Genomic DNA, 18,725 nt, shown 5'->3' with positions numbered 1-18,725 from the left:
ACAAGCAGGTTTGTGATGCAGCAACCTTTTTGCAACCAGTTTCACGCAGCAACAGCCTCATGCATCATGTTACCTTTAACGGCTCAAACTGAGGAATTGAAGAACTACCATAAAACTTTACAGGCACAGGCTTCCCAAATCTTTCTAAAAAGAATCACCTCTTTATATGAATTATTTTAAGAGCTGGTTTTCTAGCCTGATCGACAGCAAACACAAATTAACCAACTGGAACAGCTTTTTGTCTGCATTTGGGATCTACATCTGTGGATATCTGCCAGCTCATCACTGGCCTACCAGTCCACACACAATGGTTTGTTTGCATGTGTGAGACAGAATACCTGGATAATCAGCAGTAAAACACAGTGGAGGATTACCCCACGGATCATCATGGTGCAAGTCACCAATTTGTTAATTTGTTATTCATTGTAACTTGAGTACACAGACAGGGAAAAGCATAGGCAAAAATACAACAAGAGCATCCAAAGGACAACACACCTCTGGGACACTGGTGCTGCATTCACGGCTTTGCTGGCAACCAGTGGTGTTTCCACGATTTTTTTAAATAGGTGGCACAGAGAGGGAATCACAATATTTCATCAGAAATAAAATGAGTGCAGAAAATTGGAGTAGAAAATATGTGGGCACAATTTTCAAACAGGCATTGCTGCATAGCATAATATAGTGTAATATTCAAAGGAGCTTGTGTAACATAGTTAAATAGAGTTGAAGTTAAATCCCGCTAAATGGGACATTGGCGCCACCTACTGTCGAAAAAGTGACCCTGCAATATTCACAAAGGGCAAGGGATTCTGGGTAATCCTCAGAATAATGGAGGATTCCTGCGAGGTAAGGAATGCGCAAATGTCGTGGGGAGGAAAAATCATATCGCAGGCTGTTAAAGTAATACAGTCTGACCCGATTATTTTTGTTGTTTATACATCATTTGTTGCGGGTCATTTCTCCAGTCTTTATGTTGAACTCAGTGCACGTTTATGTGAGATTTCTTTATTGGGAGGAGAGGAAACAAAATGGGAGCATAGTTAGCTAACTCTGTTGTTGCTTTCCCGTTTAGATTTTGTGCTGATTGCCCACGACATTAAAAAGAGAGCATTCTAACCATTGCCTTTTTGTTGTGAATGCAGGTATGTGACTGTGCCACACTGTTTAGAGAATTTACATTGTTTCATGTACAGCTTTAAAATATATTTCTATATTCCTTTCATTTGGGAAATTTAACATGCAATGTTAATGGTGTTGAAGTTTTTCTATTTTGGTTGTATAAATTTACCACTATACGATCACACTGCAAGTGGAAATGTAATCCTCAGAATAATGGAGGATTCCTGCGAGATTTTGTGCTGATTGCCCACGACATTAAAAAGAGAGCATTCTAACCATTGCCTTTTTGTTGTGAATGCAGACCAGAGAAGACACTACACAGAGGTCACACTTGCAAAGAAAAGCGTCTGGACTTCTTTAAGTTACTTGAAGACGTTTCACCTCTCATCCGAGAAGCTTCTTCAGTTCTAAGGTCAAATGGTGGGGAGTCCCAGATTTAAACCTAGTGGGAGTATCCCCCCACAGAGGGACAAAAGGACCCCCTGATGATCCTCTAATCGCCTGAGCCAAGGTGTGAAACTGGGTGTGGGTCCCAATCAGTCAGGTTTCACAAAGAGCGCACCCAAAACTCTGGCTGATTGGGACCCACACCCAGTTTCACACCTTGGCTCAGGCGATTAGAGGATCATCAGGGGGTCCTTTTGTCCCTCTGTGGGGGGATACTCCCACTAGGTTTATATCTGGGACTCTCCACCATTTGACCTTAGAACTGAAGAAGCTTCTCGGATGAGAGGTGAAACGTCTTCAAGTAACTTAAAGAAGTCCAGACGCTTTTCTTTGCAAGCTCCTTTGACTACGATGACCTGGATGACTGAGAACCTTCACAGACATAGTGTAATATTAATGTTAATGATTTAGGGGTAGCTTGAGCTAGAATACTGCAATTTACCAATAGAACGATGAGTAACTAAAATTTAAAATAAATGATATAGAGCAAAATGTCAAAATTTACATTCAAATAATAATATAATAGAGTATAAGCTGAAAGTAATCTAACACAAAGCAACTTAGATACATATAAATATATATATTTATATGCATTTATAAATCTAAAATACCTATTTTTGATATATTAGTCTGTACTTCAGTAAAGTACTTGGATAAATGTTAGAGGTGGGCAAACTGATTAAAGTATTGATACTATTAACTAACACTGGTTCTGTATGTAGCTCATTAAATTATGTTATACAGAAATAATTTTTAAAATATACTTATAACATGAAATATAAAAAAAATGACTAAACCTTTTTGTGTAGCTGGATAGTGTAGTGGTAAGACTACACACCTCTGGACCTGGAGACACCCCATGCTAAAACCCAAGCCCTGGAATGGCGTGGCTACATCTGCAGTTCAGACACAAGCATTTCACTACACGTTGTACTGTATATGTGACAAATTAAATTGAAGACTATCTCATATTTTTATAACCGTAGGTCAGATTTAAACAATTTGCTCCACAGTGCTTTAGAGGCAGGCACATTTACATTCCAGATGTGAATTGATGTATTAACTAATTATTATGGAAAGTGAAATGCTCAGTGATTTCGTGTTATTCGAAATTTGGCAAATTGATGATTCCTACAAATCACAACACACTGCCCTCTGCTACATATACTGCCTTTACCAGTTAAAATATTGATATCTGCATTGATATTAGCAATACTGGCCCTGTATTTACTTCGTGTTGAATCTATACCCAAATTTCTAATGTTGCACAGCTCTAGTAAATATACTAAGTTGCTTTCCTGCTGGAAGGCAACAAATCCATGCCCTCATTCAGTGTTGTTGAACATTGTAAGCTTAACAGTATTACTGTCCAATGCTATTGGTCATGGGGCACCACTGGAGCCAATCATTTTTCAGGGTTAGCCATCCTCTGCCCTTTGGACTGGCCCATACTACTGAATGTGGAGTAAATGACTGGGAACAAAAAATAGTGTAAGTATCTTCAAACATGAAAAAAGCCAGTAAATGAACCAAACCGCAGCAAAAACATCCTGTTTCGCTTTGAGATAAATGATAGATTATGTATCAGAGATATGTGACACCATCAGATTCTCTTTTTTTTGGACTAGTGATAACATTGAACAGCGTAACTGAGACACTGTGCTTATGTATGTGGATGTATTCCCTTAATGATACAAAACTACCCTCTGAGCTGCAAAGCCCACTTTATGATTATAAAAGACACACTATAGAAAGACCGTGTTTCTTCAGTGGCACTGCATGACAGAAATCTGTTTTCCTAGTTCTAAATTGGATTAGTGAGACGTTCTCCCACCGAGTGTGGAGAGAGAAGCAGGCATGTGGAAAACGCTCCTCACTAAGACGAATCGTCTGTGCGACACAAATCATGCTGAAAGGCATAGCTGCTTTTATTGTGGGCCACCATGCGAGGATGACAAAACTAAACCCAGACACAAATTCATATACAAAAAGGAATACATGGGGACATGTGGCCTCCCCACGCAAGGAAAAAGGCAAACAGATACGGGGAGAGAGAAAAAAAAGAAAAAAGAGTGAGCGTCTACAAACTCAATCACACAGAAATATCCCAAACTTAAATGTACACAAGCACAGCTGGGCTCCTTCACAATAGAAAGGGTGTGAAATTAGTCCAGGGCATGTTGCACTGTGGGAAGGCTTTTAACACATGCCTGGACACCGGCGAGAGGTCACAACCCCTTCCTGTGAGCTGGTCATCGCTGCTCAAAAGGCCAGTTGAAAACAATTAGCTTGGTCATCTCTCGCTCAGAACCACATCCCGAAGGAGCTTCAGTTCTGCTGGCAGAATCTTTGAGCTCAATGGGGAGCCGAACTTGGGTTCAGTTGAGTTAACGTTCACGTCAAGCACCAGAACGTGTATTGTGTTGGTGCCAGATGGGCCTATGTGAGTATTTCTGAAACTGCTGGAATTTTCAAGCACCACAGTCAGAAGCCACCTTGCTGATAAGAGGTCAGAAAGACTACAGGAACTCAGACGGTGGTGGTGGTGATGGTGTGAAGGTGTTGGGAATGGTTTCTTGGCACCATTTGGGTTTCACAAATTGTTATCTCCAGATGGCTACTTCCAGTTTGACAACACACCGTGTCACACATCTCAAAGGGTTTCATGACAATGAAGCAGATTTCAGTTCATGTGGCAGAATGGGAGATTGGCAGAATTTCTCAGAGATTGTGATCCATATTAACATGATAATATCTCATAGTTAGTTTTTCAGCTGTCCCAGGTATGCTCTAATGGAGTGAGATCTGGTGTCTGTTGAGGCCATTTGAGTACTGCAAACTTTTTGTCATGTTGAAGAAGCCAGTTAAGGATGATTTGAGCTGCCATCGTTGGATGGGTACACTGTGGCCATGAAGTGATATGGTTAGCAGCAATACTCAGGTAGGCTGTGGAGTTTAACTTGTGCTTGTTTTGTACTGAGGAGATTAAAGTGTGCCAATGAAATCTCTCTCTCACTATCATGCGAAAGTTGATAGTGAGACTCATCAGACCAGGCTACAGTTTTCCTGCCTTCTCTTGTCCAATTTTGTTGAGGCCATGTGAATTGTAGCCTCAGTTTCCAGTTCTTAACTGACATGAGTGGTACTCAGTGTGGTCTTCTGCAGCTGTAGCCCATCTGCTTCAAGGTTTGACATGTTGTGCATTCTGAGAAGCCCTTCTGCATACCTCAGTTATAACAAAGTGATTATTTCAGTTATTGTTGTTTTCCCATGAGCTTGTACCATTCTCACTTGATATTTCCTCATTTTTGATCATTCTCTGTGAACCCTAGAAATATCTGTGTGGGAGAATCATACTAGATCACCAGTTTGTGGAACTTCAGCACATGATCTTGACATCTCAACATGGCCTTAACACATTGAGTGAACATACAGTGGGGCAAAAAAGTATTTAGTCAGCCACCGATTGTGCAAGTTCCCCCACCTAAAATGATGACAGAGGTCAGTAATTTGCACCAGAGGTACACTTCAACTGTGAGAGACAGAATGTGAAAAATAAATCCATGAATCCACATGGTAGGATTTGTAAAGAATTTATTCGTAAATCAGGGTGGAAAATAAGTATTTGGTCAATAATAAAAATACAACTCAATACTTTGTAACATAACCTTTGTTGGCAATAACAGAGGTCAAACGTTTACTATAGGTCTTTACCAGGTTTGCACACACAGTAGCTGGTATTTTGGCCCATTCCTCCATGCAGATCTTCTCGAGAGCAGTGATGTTTTGGGGCTGTCGCCGAGCAACACGGACTTTCAACTCCCGCCACAGATTTTCTATGGGGTTGAGGTCTGGAGACTGGCTAGGCCACTCCAGGACTTTCAAATGCTTCTTACGGAGCCACTCCTTTGTTGCCCGGATGGTGTGTTTTGGATCATTGTCATGTTGGAAGACCCAGCCTCGTTTCATCTTCAAAGTTCTCACTGATGGAAGGAGGTTTTGGCTCAAAATCTCACGATACATGGCCCCATTCATTCTGTCCTTAACACGGATCAGTCGTCCTGTCCCCTTGGCAGAAAAACAGCCCCATAGCATGATGTTTCCACCCCCATGCTTCACAGTAGGTATGGTGTTCTTGGGATGCAACTCAGTATTCTTCTTCCTCCAAACACGACGAGTTGAGTTTATACCAAAAAGTTCTACTTTGGTTTCATCTGACCACATGACATTCTCCCAATCCTCTGCTGTATCATCCATGTGCTCTCTGGCAAACTTCAGACGGGCCTGGACATGCACTGGCTTCAGCAGCGGAACACGTCTGGCACTGCGGGATTTGATTCCCTGCCGTTGTAGTGTGTTACTGATGGTGACCTTTGTTACTTTGGTCCCAGCTCTCTGCAGGTCATTCACCAGGTCCCCCCGTGTGGTTCTGGGATCTTTGCTCACCGTTCTCATGATCATTTTGACCCCACGGGATGAGATCTTGTGTGGAGCCCCAGATCGAGGGAGATTATCAGTGGTCTTGTATGTCTTCCATTTTCTGATGATTGCTCCCACAGTTGATTTCTTCACACCAAGCTGCTTGCCTATTGTAGATTCACTCTTCCCAGTCTGGTGCAGGTCTACAATACTTTTCCTGGTGTCCTTCGAAAGCTCTTTGGTCTTGGCCATGGCGGAGTTTGGAGTCTGACTGTTTGAGGCTGTGGACAGGTGTCTTTTATACAGATGATGAGTTCAAACAGGTGCCATTCATACAGGTAACGAGTGGGGGACAGAAAAGCTTCTTACAGAAGACGTTACAGGTCTGTGAGAGCCAGAGATTTTCCTTGTTTGAGGTGACCAAATACTTATTTTCCACCCTAATTTACGAATAAATTCTTTACAAATTCTACCATGTGAATTCATGGATTTTTTTTTCACATTCTGTCTCTCACAGTTGAAGTGTACCTCTGGTGCAAATTACTGACCTCTGTCATCATTTTAAGTGGGGGAACTTGCACAATCGGTGGCTGACTAAATACTTTTTTGCCCCACTGTAGCAGTTAAACAAGTATACCTAATAAAGTGGCCCTTGAGAGTATTTGCACAATGTATGCATTGTTTGCATACACTGTTAATATTTAACATATTGCAGATACAGTCTGTTTCTTATTAATAATCGGCTATATTATTTGATATATAAACTATTATAATGGTTATAAAGGTAATGGTTATAAAGAAATGATGTAATGGTAATGTAATTGTCAGTAAAAGACAATGTAATTCACTGCCACTGAAGATTCTGAGTATGAGATGAACATCATGTCATTTTTGTTCTGCTCCTCTCCTGTTAGCCAGCGTAATTTGTAAAATGCCACAACAAAGCAATGACAGCCATCAGCCCCTCTAAGCTACACAAATTTTATTAAAATCTAATCACTGGCATCCAGGTTATTGTGGGTGACATTTGGGTGAAAAGACCAGGGTCGATCCGTAGCGTCTCTCCTGATTTCATTGTGGGGGACAATTATGATGTTGATCTAATCCCATTTTGTGTCTTGCCTAGATGCATGACTGTTAGATTTAGCAAATGCTAGGCGTCCTTGAGGAAGGTTTTGAGCATCTACTTCAGGAATTCTCCAGAAACTAAAACCCCAGTATTGACAAAATAAAGTCACATGCTTTCCTCTTGACCCAAAAAACACCTGATACATGTTTGAAACCAAATATTCAGCACACACCTTTGAAGCTTAGACAATTCCAAATCACCTTCATTGAGTGAAGGTTATCTACTCAATCTCAAAGCGTAGAGTAGGGGTTTTTTTCCTGCACGAAAAAAAACAAACAAAACGTCCTGTCCTATTATGCATTTAGCAGAGGTGTTGGCTTGTAACTGCTGAACTGCTACAAAGAAGCAGATTTAAGGTTCAGATAAAAAACAGCAAAGGTGAACTTTGAAAACTAAAGTGCATAAAGAGAATATTTCATGCAAAGCTATCAAAGAGTTGCCTTCTTACAGTTCATTTGTGACGTTTAAAAGAGTTACAGTGAGAAGCCACGAAGTTCTATAAACATTTGGTTGTGGCTCAATAGTTTTTCCATTAGATTTAACACAAAGACTTAACATCATATGAGGCACTGTCAGCTGCAATACCAATCATGTAGTTTCACTATCGTGTTTGGTACACCGTTTACAGGGAGTTAATGAAACTTTTGAAAAGGGGCATTGAGGTGCATTGCTTTTTTTTTGTAAATAGTGTTTCAGCATAAATGTGGCTTTTTAATATTGATAATTTAGTTTTAGTCGCTTTTATTTTTGGAGTTTAAAGTTTTAATACTGGCTGTTGTTTAAAAGAGTAAATTCTCCTGCTTCTAGGTTAAATCTGAAGCTTCAGCCAGCAGCCAGGTTAACACAAAGACATTACAGTGCCTGGCATAGGACACCCAGCTTTAAGACTAATTGCTGTTGCTACATTTCGATTATGTATGGCTCAAACAAACCAGCTATAATGTGGTCGTTTGTGCTGTTTAACAAGTGGATTTTGTTTTTACCACTGGGTATAGCCAGGGTATTTTCTGCTTTTCCCATCTCTAGAGCTATCCAAGCAATTCTAACCACATACCACCTGCAGCTTCATGTTTAATATTTTATGATTTTATGGAAAAGCAGATTTTCTAAAGTACCATGCTATTTCTTTACATTCATAAAATGGTAAATGGTAAATGGCCTGTATTTATATAGCGCTTTACTAGTCCCTAAGGACCCCAAAGCGCTTTACATATCCAGTCATCCACCCATTCACACACACATTCACACACTGGTGATGGCAAGCTACATTGTAGCCACAGCCACCCTGGGGCGCACTGACAGAGGCGAGGCTGCCGGACACTGGCGCCACCGGGCCCTCTGACCACCACCAGTAGGCAACGGGTGAAGTGTCTTGCCCAAGGACACAACGACCGAGACTGTCCAAGCCGGGGCTCGAACCGGCAACCTTCCAATTACAAGGCGAACTCCCAACTCTTGAGCCACGATTGCCCCATAAAAGGTTAAATGCTGGGTGCTGTGATACTATAAATGCACCAGAAAAGTAATAGTAATGCCTGCAGTTCACAAGCAGTATCAGACTCCTCCAGTGTTACCCACAATTGCCTGTTTGAAGTAAGTATCTGCCAGCTGCAAAGAGTAGAGTGCACATTTTGGGATTAAGAAGACAAGTAAAAGTCTTGAGTTGATAATCAAATCTCATTCAGCAAATTGCATCAGACTTGGCATGAAACAACTTTCACTATTTTTCTATATCTCAAAAATGGATATGTGTCTTTATAATGGGATATCTGAAGATAACTTATTGTTCAAAAGCTTAAAGTTTAACACTAAAGCTGCTTGAGCCTCTGTAGAAGCCATGCCTCTTATATTTCAACACAGTTGAAGAGACACATAAGCTACAGATATCTTAAACTAAGGCTATAAGATTGCATTAGAAAGGAAACTTCTCATCGTCACGCTCGCAGGAGATCGTGATTAGAAACAAATGATGGGACTGAAAACTTTAACAACAATATTGTCATTCACGTTTGTGCAGCAATATATACACAATGTCTTGCATTGCTAAACAAATGCATTCAGTGTAAAGCCTACAGTTCAGTTTTAATTTGAAAACACTTATAATAAAATGCATCAGGACACATTTGGACATTAGAAAAAAAATTAAATAAATAAATAAATCTTAAAAACACCAAAAACACGCAACCTGAGCAGACAAAGAAATGTAAACCAGCCTAGCATTAACAAAAGCTGGATGGTTAGTGGTTTGAATGGGAGTGGCATTGCACATGAGATGTTGCCACAATTATGCTTTGTTTTTGACATAATTGCTTTGAAGACAGAAACCAGGTCTGCAGCCACTCGCTGTCAGTTGCTGTCCTCAAACTGACTTTGTTGACCATCTGCCATCACCTATTCAAAAGATCTTTTGTTTTACCCAAATCTACACTTGTATTTTTTTTTTATTTGTCTGGTGTTTTCTTTACTGTTAAATTTCTTCCACAATAAGAGTCTTCAAATTCTATTTATATTTGAGAGAATTACCAAAACTTGCACTTGAATATCTTAAAAGATATTCTCTTCCATTCCAAGAGCTGTCTGCCTGAGTCTATTAAACTCCAGACTTAGCAGGGCCTGTCTGACAGTGGAGGGCAGGTGGATTTAAAACCTCTCTATAACCCTGTCAATGAAGGAACTTCACTTTCCTTGTGTGTGCGCATGTGCATGTGTGTGTGAGGTTGTGTAGGCATAGGTGGTGTGTGCGCATTAGTTCCCATGTGCCAAGCGTGTGAGTGAATGACTCACCTCCAGTGACGGTCTGGGATTGCAGAAAAAGAAAGACAGGGCTGGAGGTTAATCTGAGGTTGGTACAGTTCATCAGATTCCTGAAGTGATGTGTGGCAGCTGCGGGAGCAGCAAGCGGAGCCTGGAGAGGTGAATACAGAACTGCAGAATCAACAACACTGACTAATAATAGCCATCCTCACTTTGCACAGAGGTAAACAACAAACTTAAGACATATCTGACAACTGGAAACACTGTTAAAGGTGCACTAACTACTCTGTTTCTATTTAAAAGGCAGAAAAACCACACAGGTTATCCAAGTTTTCTCTGCCACGTGAGCCTTTTGCAGGCAAGTACATGACTGGGAAGACAGTGAGTACAACAGTGATTTGACAGTTTCTGCCCAAACATTAATGCCATCAGTGACACTCAGCAATAGACTGACTATGGTATGCAGCAGCTTTTTTCTTTTAGCAGTGCGTTTCCATGAGGATCTTCAGGAAACAAAAGCAAGCAAAAGTTGAATTGAATCCATGAAATATTTTACAGTTCAAAATCTACTTGCATTTCTTGTAGGAGGTTCCAGTTTTTCATTATAAGTTCATGACATGTAAATCCATTTGGCCTGCACAGTTTTAAGTGAAATAATGCAATATGCATTGCATTACATACATTATATAATAGCACTAACAAACCTAATGTTATTAGTTTAAAAAAAAAAAAAAGTGTATATATATATATATATATATATATATATATATATATATATATATATATACACACACACACACACATATATAGCCTACTTATTTTCTGTCTGTTTTACAGTATGTGACTGACAGACACGCACTTTGAAATTATTACTATGTTTATAAAAAAAATGGAACATTTCTGTGCTATTGAAATTAAAATTTAAATAATCATCCAGTTCCGTGGGTAAGATTGCTCATTCCTTAAAATCTTTGTTGGAATTATTTTTTAAAAATAAATCATATTGCTATTAAAAATATAGTCCTGTAAACACTTTTTAAATATACAGCTTTCTGTTCTCTTTCTCTTTATATAGTGAAAACAATTTTACTCTCTACTTACTCACCTTACCCACCTCGAGAGAGGGGAGGTAAGGAAAGCAAGAAGAGGCATTGAACTAGCTGTTTCTAAAAGAGGAGACAAAAAGGGAAAGAGCCAGCCTTTATGGGGCTGTGCTGGAGAGGCTAGCTGTGTCAGAGAGAAGCAGAAGGAGGCAGAAAAAAGTGTTTGCCCCAGAGTCAGAGCAGCAGCAGATAAACAACCTGCAAGCATAAAAGTCGGGAAGGCAGGAGATCTCCAGCATCACTGACATAGATCTTGTACGCGGGGTGGGAGCTTGTCCTCACTTGTACTTTGTGTTTAATGCTAATTATCAATGCTGGCATGCAATCCCACTAAAATACAGCGCGGGATGTGATAAACAGTATACAGTACCTAGCCTTTAGCTCAGAGCGCCTCTGTTTTTAAGTGCTCACAGAGCTGTTAGCGCTGTTGTTCCTAATCTTATTAACTGAATACTTACCAGCTAAACAACAAAAGTAAAAATCAATTATTACGCTGTAATATCAGGAGCACACTTTAAGCCGAAAACCTCTTTTCACCATTAACCTGTAACAAAATAAAATAAAATAAAAAACAGGAATGCTGTTTGAACACTGTCAGCTTTTTGTTAAGCATGTGTGCAGCATTTATGGCAACAGCAGAAAATGAGCAAATGCAAAAAGCCATTCACAATAAGACTACTAAGCCTCCAGAAGCACAGCCTCTTTAGCCTCAATATGAAAAGACCCACAGTCAGACCTGGTATGTGCTCTTTTGGATTACAGAAAAATCCTAGGAAAAAAAAAAAAAAAAAAGATTACTGCACCTCTTAGCCAACGTACATGCAATGAGAAAGCTGAATGAATGAATAATTATGGCAAAGAGGGCCTGAAGGAAGGTGAAGAGAATAATGGAGGGAGAAAGGGTGAGGTTGAAGGGGTGGTAGGACTGCAAAATTGGTATTTAAAGTGCAAACAACAGAGCATTTGTGAACTGTATGGTAAGATATGAGTTTGTCTCGGTGATGCATGCAGCTATCGAAACATTTCCCTTTCATATTTACTCAAAAGAGCCTTTGAAAAATCTGAAGAGGGAAGCTCAGTAAATAAGTTTTACAAGAACAGCAGTTGTGAGTGAAAAAAAAAAAAACAACCCTCTCTTTATGACAAAGAATGAACACGCTGAAGTCAGTTTACAGTGAGATCAATGGAGCGTTCAAATAATTGACTAAAAGTTTGTGAAATAAACAGATGAACAAGGCTCATATTGAATTAAGATTTTTCTTCATTTTAATGCTTTGTTTACTTTTGGGCAGAAATGCTGCAGTGAAATCCTCGAGTTACAGTGCAATTCAGATTCCACAGGGAGCTCAATTATATTGATTTTACTGTGAGCAAAATGAAGAGTACCCCAAACACATGGTGGCATTCATGTTATGTGTATTCCAAAAGCGAATGTGGGAATAGTACATAAGAGCTTTTTTTTTCTGTCATATGTGTACTGTGACAGTGGTCAGTGCTGACATTAAACATGGCTAGCCCCGCCCACCTGCTTTTTAAACCTTCTGTTTACTGGGACCAGCCAATTAGAAGAAAGTTGGCTTAACAGGAGGGGGAAGGACATTAAAGTGGCTTGTCTCAGATAATGGATGAACTGAAGGGTTGCACAAAGGCTCTGTACAAGATTGTTTTGAACTGCAAAGAGCCACTCGACTAGAGTCTAAGAATAAAAATAATGAGCTGGGAAAGAGCATAATAACTCCCCTTCAGCAGCAGCAGCTGTGACTATCCAATTCAGCTGCCATTGCATACAAGTCATGAGAAGCAAGAATTTGGTATATAACTTCTACACCTTGTTTTGCAGACTTTATTACTTTTTTCATTTTGATCAGATGTTTTCACTGATTTTATAAAATTAGCTTTTTTCCCCGACCATAAAATGATCTCCCTTATGAAAACTTCAGAGCTGAGCTGTCAATCAAAGTTATTTCAACAGGTGAAAAACAGTGAGTGCACATTCCAACAGGAAATGTTCAGACTTGGCTCTGTAATTACCAGCTTGTGAAAAATATACAGTCATGTGCAAAACTCTAAGCCACCCCTTATTTCTTAATATTATGCTTCCAACTAGGCCAGACTTGATGTGTTGTCTAGGCTTTCAAAGTGTTTCTTGGCTGTTTGTTCACTCAGTTGCAGTCCAGTCTTTGTTAAGTCTCTTAACACTGACCTATGAATCACGCAGGCATATAAAAGACACTTAACTCCAGGGATAAATCAGTATTGTGTCTACATGTAACACACAAGTTAGCAAAAGCATATCATTTTGTTCTTCAGTTTAATCCAAGTAAGACACAGTTTGCATAAATACATTAATATTGTTACTCCAGCAAGATTCTCAAAGTGCTATTAGTTTAAAAAAAAAAAGGCATGATCTGCAGCATAAATGGTCTCAGTGGCTGTTAAGAAGCGTATTTTAAAGAAGGTAAACTGAGAGAAAAGGCTGAGGGATGCCACCTGAATGCAAAACACACTCATAAAATGAGTGGCAACATGTCTCATGAATCTAAATTTGAAATTTGGTTGAAATCAATATGTACAGATGAGGTAGAGAGAGAGGCGCAACAGAATCAGAATCAGAATCAGAATCAGAATGGGTTTATTGCCAGATGTTGAGGTTTACAACATTAGGAAATTGCTGCGGTGCTTCAGTGCAGACAATAAGAATTAAAGTGCTATGTAGAAAGAAAGATATGTGCATGAGATATACATGAGATATATACATGAGAATAAGAATTATGAGTGCTACGTAGAAAGATATATACATGAGTGCAGGTGGTGATCAGTGCCAAACATGAAATGATGCAGTGACACAGCGAGTGTCTACATCTACAGCCATCTGTAAAATAGGGTGGAGACTTTCAGCCAGTGGCAGTGGAGATCTTGTCAAAGTTGATAGAATTATGAACACAGAAAAGTACCTTCAGATTTTTACCCACCAAGCAATACGACATGTGAAGCGTCTGATTGGCAGCATCTTCATTTTTCATGACAATGATCCCAAACAGTAAAGGCATACCTGAATAGAAAAAACACACACAATGGAACACTTTCAGTCATGGATCGTTCTCCCAGGAGCCCAAATTTCAACATTATTCAAGCAGAGAGCAAGTGGAACAAAAGGCAGCCAATATTTAAAGAAGACCTTTGAATGTGTTTCAAGAAGCCTGGAGGACTATTCCTGAAGACTACTTAAAGAAATGACAATAAAGGTTGGCTAAAAGAGTTCACGGCTTATTAAAGAATAAAGTTGGTCACCCCAGGTCTTTGCTTTCAAGCTTGTTAAGACTGTACAAACTCTGTCTTTGCCTTTTATACTGTGGTTTTATGTATGATTGTACATTTCAATAAATCTTTGCACCCGTTTCCTATCTAACCAAATATAAAGAAACATGGGTGGCTCAAGACTTTTGCACAGTACTGTATACTATATGAATAAGAGTATATATGGATGTAAATATTTGTTACCTATGCAGAGTTTGTACAATGTTGGCTCAATTCAAATGAACTGATCACTTCTAACACAATAACTATCAGTGCACTTCCTGCAATCAGCACGGCACACTGGATAATCTACTAAATGTGCAAAGCGCATCTTAAATGACAGGAAGTGTGCTTCCAGGCAGCCATAACAAATAACGTGCACAGTGCCAGAGTCAGAAAGCCTGTCACATTATATTCTAAATGCTCAGTAAATCTGCCTCTGTGAGCTTACGTCAAGCAATTGTAGATTTTTAACAGCAGCGTTATAAATCAATGACAGGGGCAGATCAGAGGGTTACCTTGAAGATAAAGGCCAAAATTAAAAACTGTTGAATGAATGAATCTATAGTACCAAATGGCAAACAATGCAAGCGCCCAGACTAGAGCCAACTTCCTCTGTATTTGTTTTGCCATAAGTGACAGCATAAATGAGTAATTGAGTTAGTTCAAGAGCTTTCGGTGCACTTGATATATAAACAAAAAAAAACTTTTTGAAGAGTCCACCCTTCACAGCTGGGAGCCTTATCTTCAAAAGAGTGCCAGCACTGGGGCGCCACTCTGCAGGGCAAGAAAATACCAGAACATCTTACACCCTCCACATCAAAATGCAACAAATGAAAGGCATGAAATTCTCTCTGTGAGGAGCCCCAACCCTCACAGACCACACCATCAGGTGAGGGTGCAGTCAAGCTGTCTGGTAAATACAACTCTGCTTCTCCTGGCGATCCCAGTCTTTCTGCCAAGAATCTTGTTCTTGGTTATTTTAATTCTGTTCCCTCTCCAGGATACACACCTCTTCCACACAAACAATCTTCACTTTTTTCTCACATTCACTCCCTCCGACACATGCCCCTCCTGTTTTTCTTTGCTTTAAAAAAAAACCCAAAATCAACCTGACGCCCCCCCTCCTTTCTCGTCTATTTCTCTCTCCTGTGCATGCCGTAGTGTTTTGCCACGGCTCTTACCTTTTCCCCTGTAGGGCTGTGTGTCTGCTGTAATGAATTGTACTTAATTGCCAACTGGGACCCACAGCCTTAAATATAATTCTCAGGACACTTAACCCGGGTCACAATGAATGATAAACACACCTTAATAAATGGGCTTGTGCTCAGAGCAGAGAAGAAAACCATTTTTCTCTCAAGGCCCTACCACAGGTAGGCAGACACACAGAGGGTATTGTAAATAATTGCAGAAATAATTGGTACTTTTAAACACATAATCCAATTTTCACACTTTGAGGGCATATTCACATAACACTGCCATGCCTATTCACCTGAAATAGAACTGAAAATAAAGTGAACAAAGCTTAATTTAGCCCTCTGCGTTAAATCTATGTGGCGTCTACAACAAGAGCAGCTAACACTGTTGCCAACATATGCAGGTGCATGGTGTACCTGGGTTGCTGGGTGATTTTGCTGAGAAAGCCAGAACTGGTGGTGGAGTTCCTCTCTTTCAGGTCATGCCTTTCCTTTCAGTCAACTCAAAAAATAGCATCCGAAGGTGTTCTACCACTCATCGCCCAAAGAATCTGGAGTGTTTGTCATGTAACTGTGTGTGGAGCAGGCAGATAGGACCAAATGCAGACTTTCAGAGGCAACATGTGAACTCAAAAAAACTCTGCTTTATTGCTGGCACAAGTCAATACAGAAACTAAACTAGGACCAGAACACACAGCCAGGTATGAGGGAGATCGCAGCACTGGACAGAAGAAAACAAAGGGCTTAAATACACAGGGATTGACGAGGGAACAGGAAACACATGGGGAACACAGCTGGGGCAAATTACACTCAACGAGATAGAGGACGGAAAGCTAAACATAACACATGAGACGAGGTACCTTCAAAGTAAGAGAAGGAAAACAAAACCTGGAGCACACAGACAGGAGACCACCAAAGTAAAACAGGAAGTAACCGGAACACAGAAATGCAGACAGACACGCCGAGACATGACTGGGGAAACATGGATAAACATGACAGGCAGGGGGGAACAGAATGAAACATGAAGAGGGAAGCAAGACACAAAACTCACAAATACAAACACAGACACACAGAAAGAGACACAGAGGGCAAACACACGAGAGGGAATCTAATAAACAAAAGCTAAACAGAACAATATTGGCACTATAGAATAAACTCAAGACTAACAAAGTGGACTTAAACATAAATCATAATACAAAATGAGAAAAACACAAGAAAACTCTAAACCCTGGGTCAAATGACAGAAGACCACGACAGTGTTCACCTTTCCAAAAACCAAAAACTTTGTGAGCAAAGGAGCAAGAAATGGTTTCTCTGCTTTACCATAAGCCACAAATGTGAGCTGCCTACAAGTTATAAGAAAAAAATATTTAGTATTGAAAAATCCACTGCATTAGAATTTGATTACCTTAGCTTTGGTCCTGTATGCTATATTACACTCAATGACAGCTTCATTAGGTACACTTATTTAATTGGTTATTGACACAAATATCTATCAGCCCATCGCCCATGGCAACAACTTAATGCACTTAAGCATGTAGGTTCAAACTGGGAATTAGAATTAGGAAGGCGATCCTAAGTGATTCTAAATATGGCATGTTTATTGGTTGCAGATGAGTTGGTCTGAGTATTTCAGAATCTGCTGATCTACTGGGATTTTCCCATATAGCCATCTCTAGAGTTCACAAAGAATGGTAAAAAAAAAAATAGAAACTAGCCCTTGAGCAGCAGTTCACTGGGTGAAAATGCCTCGTTAATGCCAAATTTAAGAGGAGAATAGCCAGACTGCTTTCAGATGACAGAAAGGCAACAATGACTCAAATAACCAGTTGTTTTAACCAACATATGCAGAAGAGCATTTTTCAATGCACAACACATTGAACGCTGAAGCAGACTGGATACAGCAGCAAAAGACCAAACCATGTCCTATTTCTGTGATCTAGGAACAGGACCCCGAGGCTACAATTCACAAAACCGCACTAGAATTGGACAACAAAAGATTCGAAAAACATTGCCTGCTCAGATAAATCTTTCTGAATCATCCTTCAGAACGTAGGGTCAGAATCTGGAGTATTGTTTATACACCACAGACTACCTAGTTATCGTTGCTGACCATGTTATTGTATGTCCATCCCTTTATGACCACAGAGTACCCATCTTCTGATGGCTGCTTCAGGCAGGATAACACACAATATCACAAATGTCAGATAATCTCAATCTGGTTCTTCGGACATGGCATGAGTTCACTCTACTTAAATGGCTTCCACAGTCCCCAGAGCTCAAGCCAATAGAGCAACTTTGGGATTTTGCTGAAACATGAGATTCACATCATTTCTCAAGTAACGTGGATACATATGGATTCAATGTACAAACAACAGAGCATAAATGTAGAATATCTTAGAATGATATTCTAATATTAGGAATAACTGTCTCTGTCCTGAAACAGAGATAATCCATGTAGCCTGTGTTCACTACCCACTATCTATCCACTATCCTGTGATGTCATGCACTGATTTGTTTTAACGCCTCCAGTTTGGCATTAGTTGCCCATCGCCATTTTATTTCATAACCAGATGAGGGGTGAATCTGACTGAAAAACTAAGGACTTGCCCATCACAATGTATCCAGACCCTGAAGCATACTTTGATTTATTAGTTATTTTATTAGAAAAGGGACAATCATTTACCTTATTGAGCATCATGCTCTATTGAAGTAGATGTGAATTAGCAATTGGGATCATAAAATTACTCTGAGAATGTTTTCTGAAGTATGGAGCAGTTGGTTTCTTTTTTTTTAATCAGAAGTGTCATTGTAACCAGAAGTGATGCCACCTGCTGGCCATTAAAAGAGATTCATCTCACCTTCCAGAGCTCAACATTATGTCCACCATAGCTGGACTGGCCATCATGCCCGATGGTGATTTTTCGTTTTTATGGGCCGATGGGGGGTTTTTTTCCGTTTTTTTCCGTAATGGTATAAACACTGAAAGGTGGTGGATTGGCCAGATGCTGGGAGGTGTGTAAAAATAACTCAATTGTTTGGTGGTGGCTATTGCGGAGCTTCCACAGATTCAGTAACATTAGCAAGTGGTGGAGGCCAGCAGATGCAACACGCTGGCAGGTGGATGACGGAAAGGCAGGAGGAGCAGAGACCCGAGGCGGTGAACTGAACTTCAGGTAAGAAGTTATGACCTGCAGTCTATCTGGGTCAGATATAAACCAAGTTTAGGTGGAGTTTATTTTCGTTATGCTCACTTTTTAC

The 18,725-nt window shown here is 40.0% G+C and overlaps 1 long non-coding RNA gene across 4 annotated transcripts in view; it reads right to left on the bottom strand.

Annotated features, from left to right (window-relative positions):
- Positions 1-18,106, bottom strand: part of LOC145421413 (uncharacterized) — a 142,170-nt gene extending 124,064 nt beyond the window's left edge. For 2 of the 4 annotated variants that reach the window (XR_013902765.1, XR_013902766.1), the window contains exons 1-3: positions 15,882-18,106; positions 13,944-14,023; positions 9,899-10,019 (exon numbers count right to left, since the gene is read on the bottom strand). This is a non-coding gene — a long non-coding RNA (uncharacterized LOC145421413). The remainder of the gene's footprint in view (positions 1-9,898; positions 10,020-13,943; positions 14,024-15,881) is intronic. The other 2 variants (XR_013902767.1, XR_013902764.1) reach the window with 2 other exon arrangements.
- Between the last annotated feature and the right edge of the window lie 619 nt (positions 18,107-18,725).

This window comes from Astatotilapia calliptera, chromosome 17 (genome assembly GCF_964374335.1).
Source record: "Astatotilapia calliptera chromosome 17, fAstCal68.1, whole genome shotgun sequence".
Lineage (NCBI taxonomy): Eukaryota > Metazoa > Chordata > Actinopteri > Cichliformes > Cichlidae > Astatotilapia > Astatotilapia calliptera.
The sequence above is the reverse complement of the archived record's forward strand: the minus strand, read 5'-3'. Positions and strand labels throughout refer to the sequence as shown.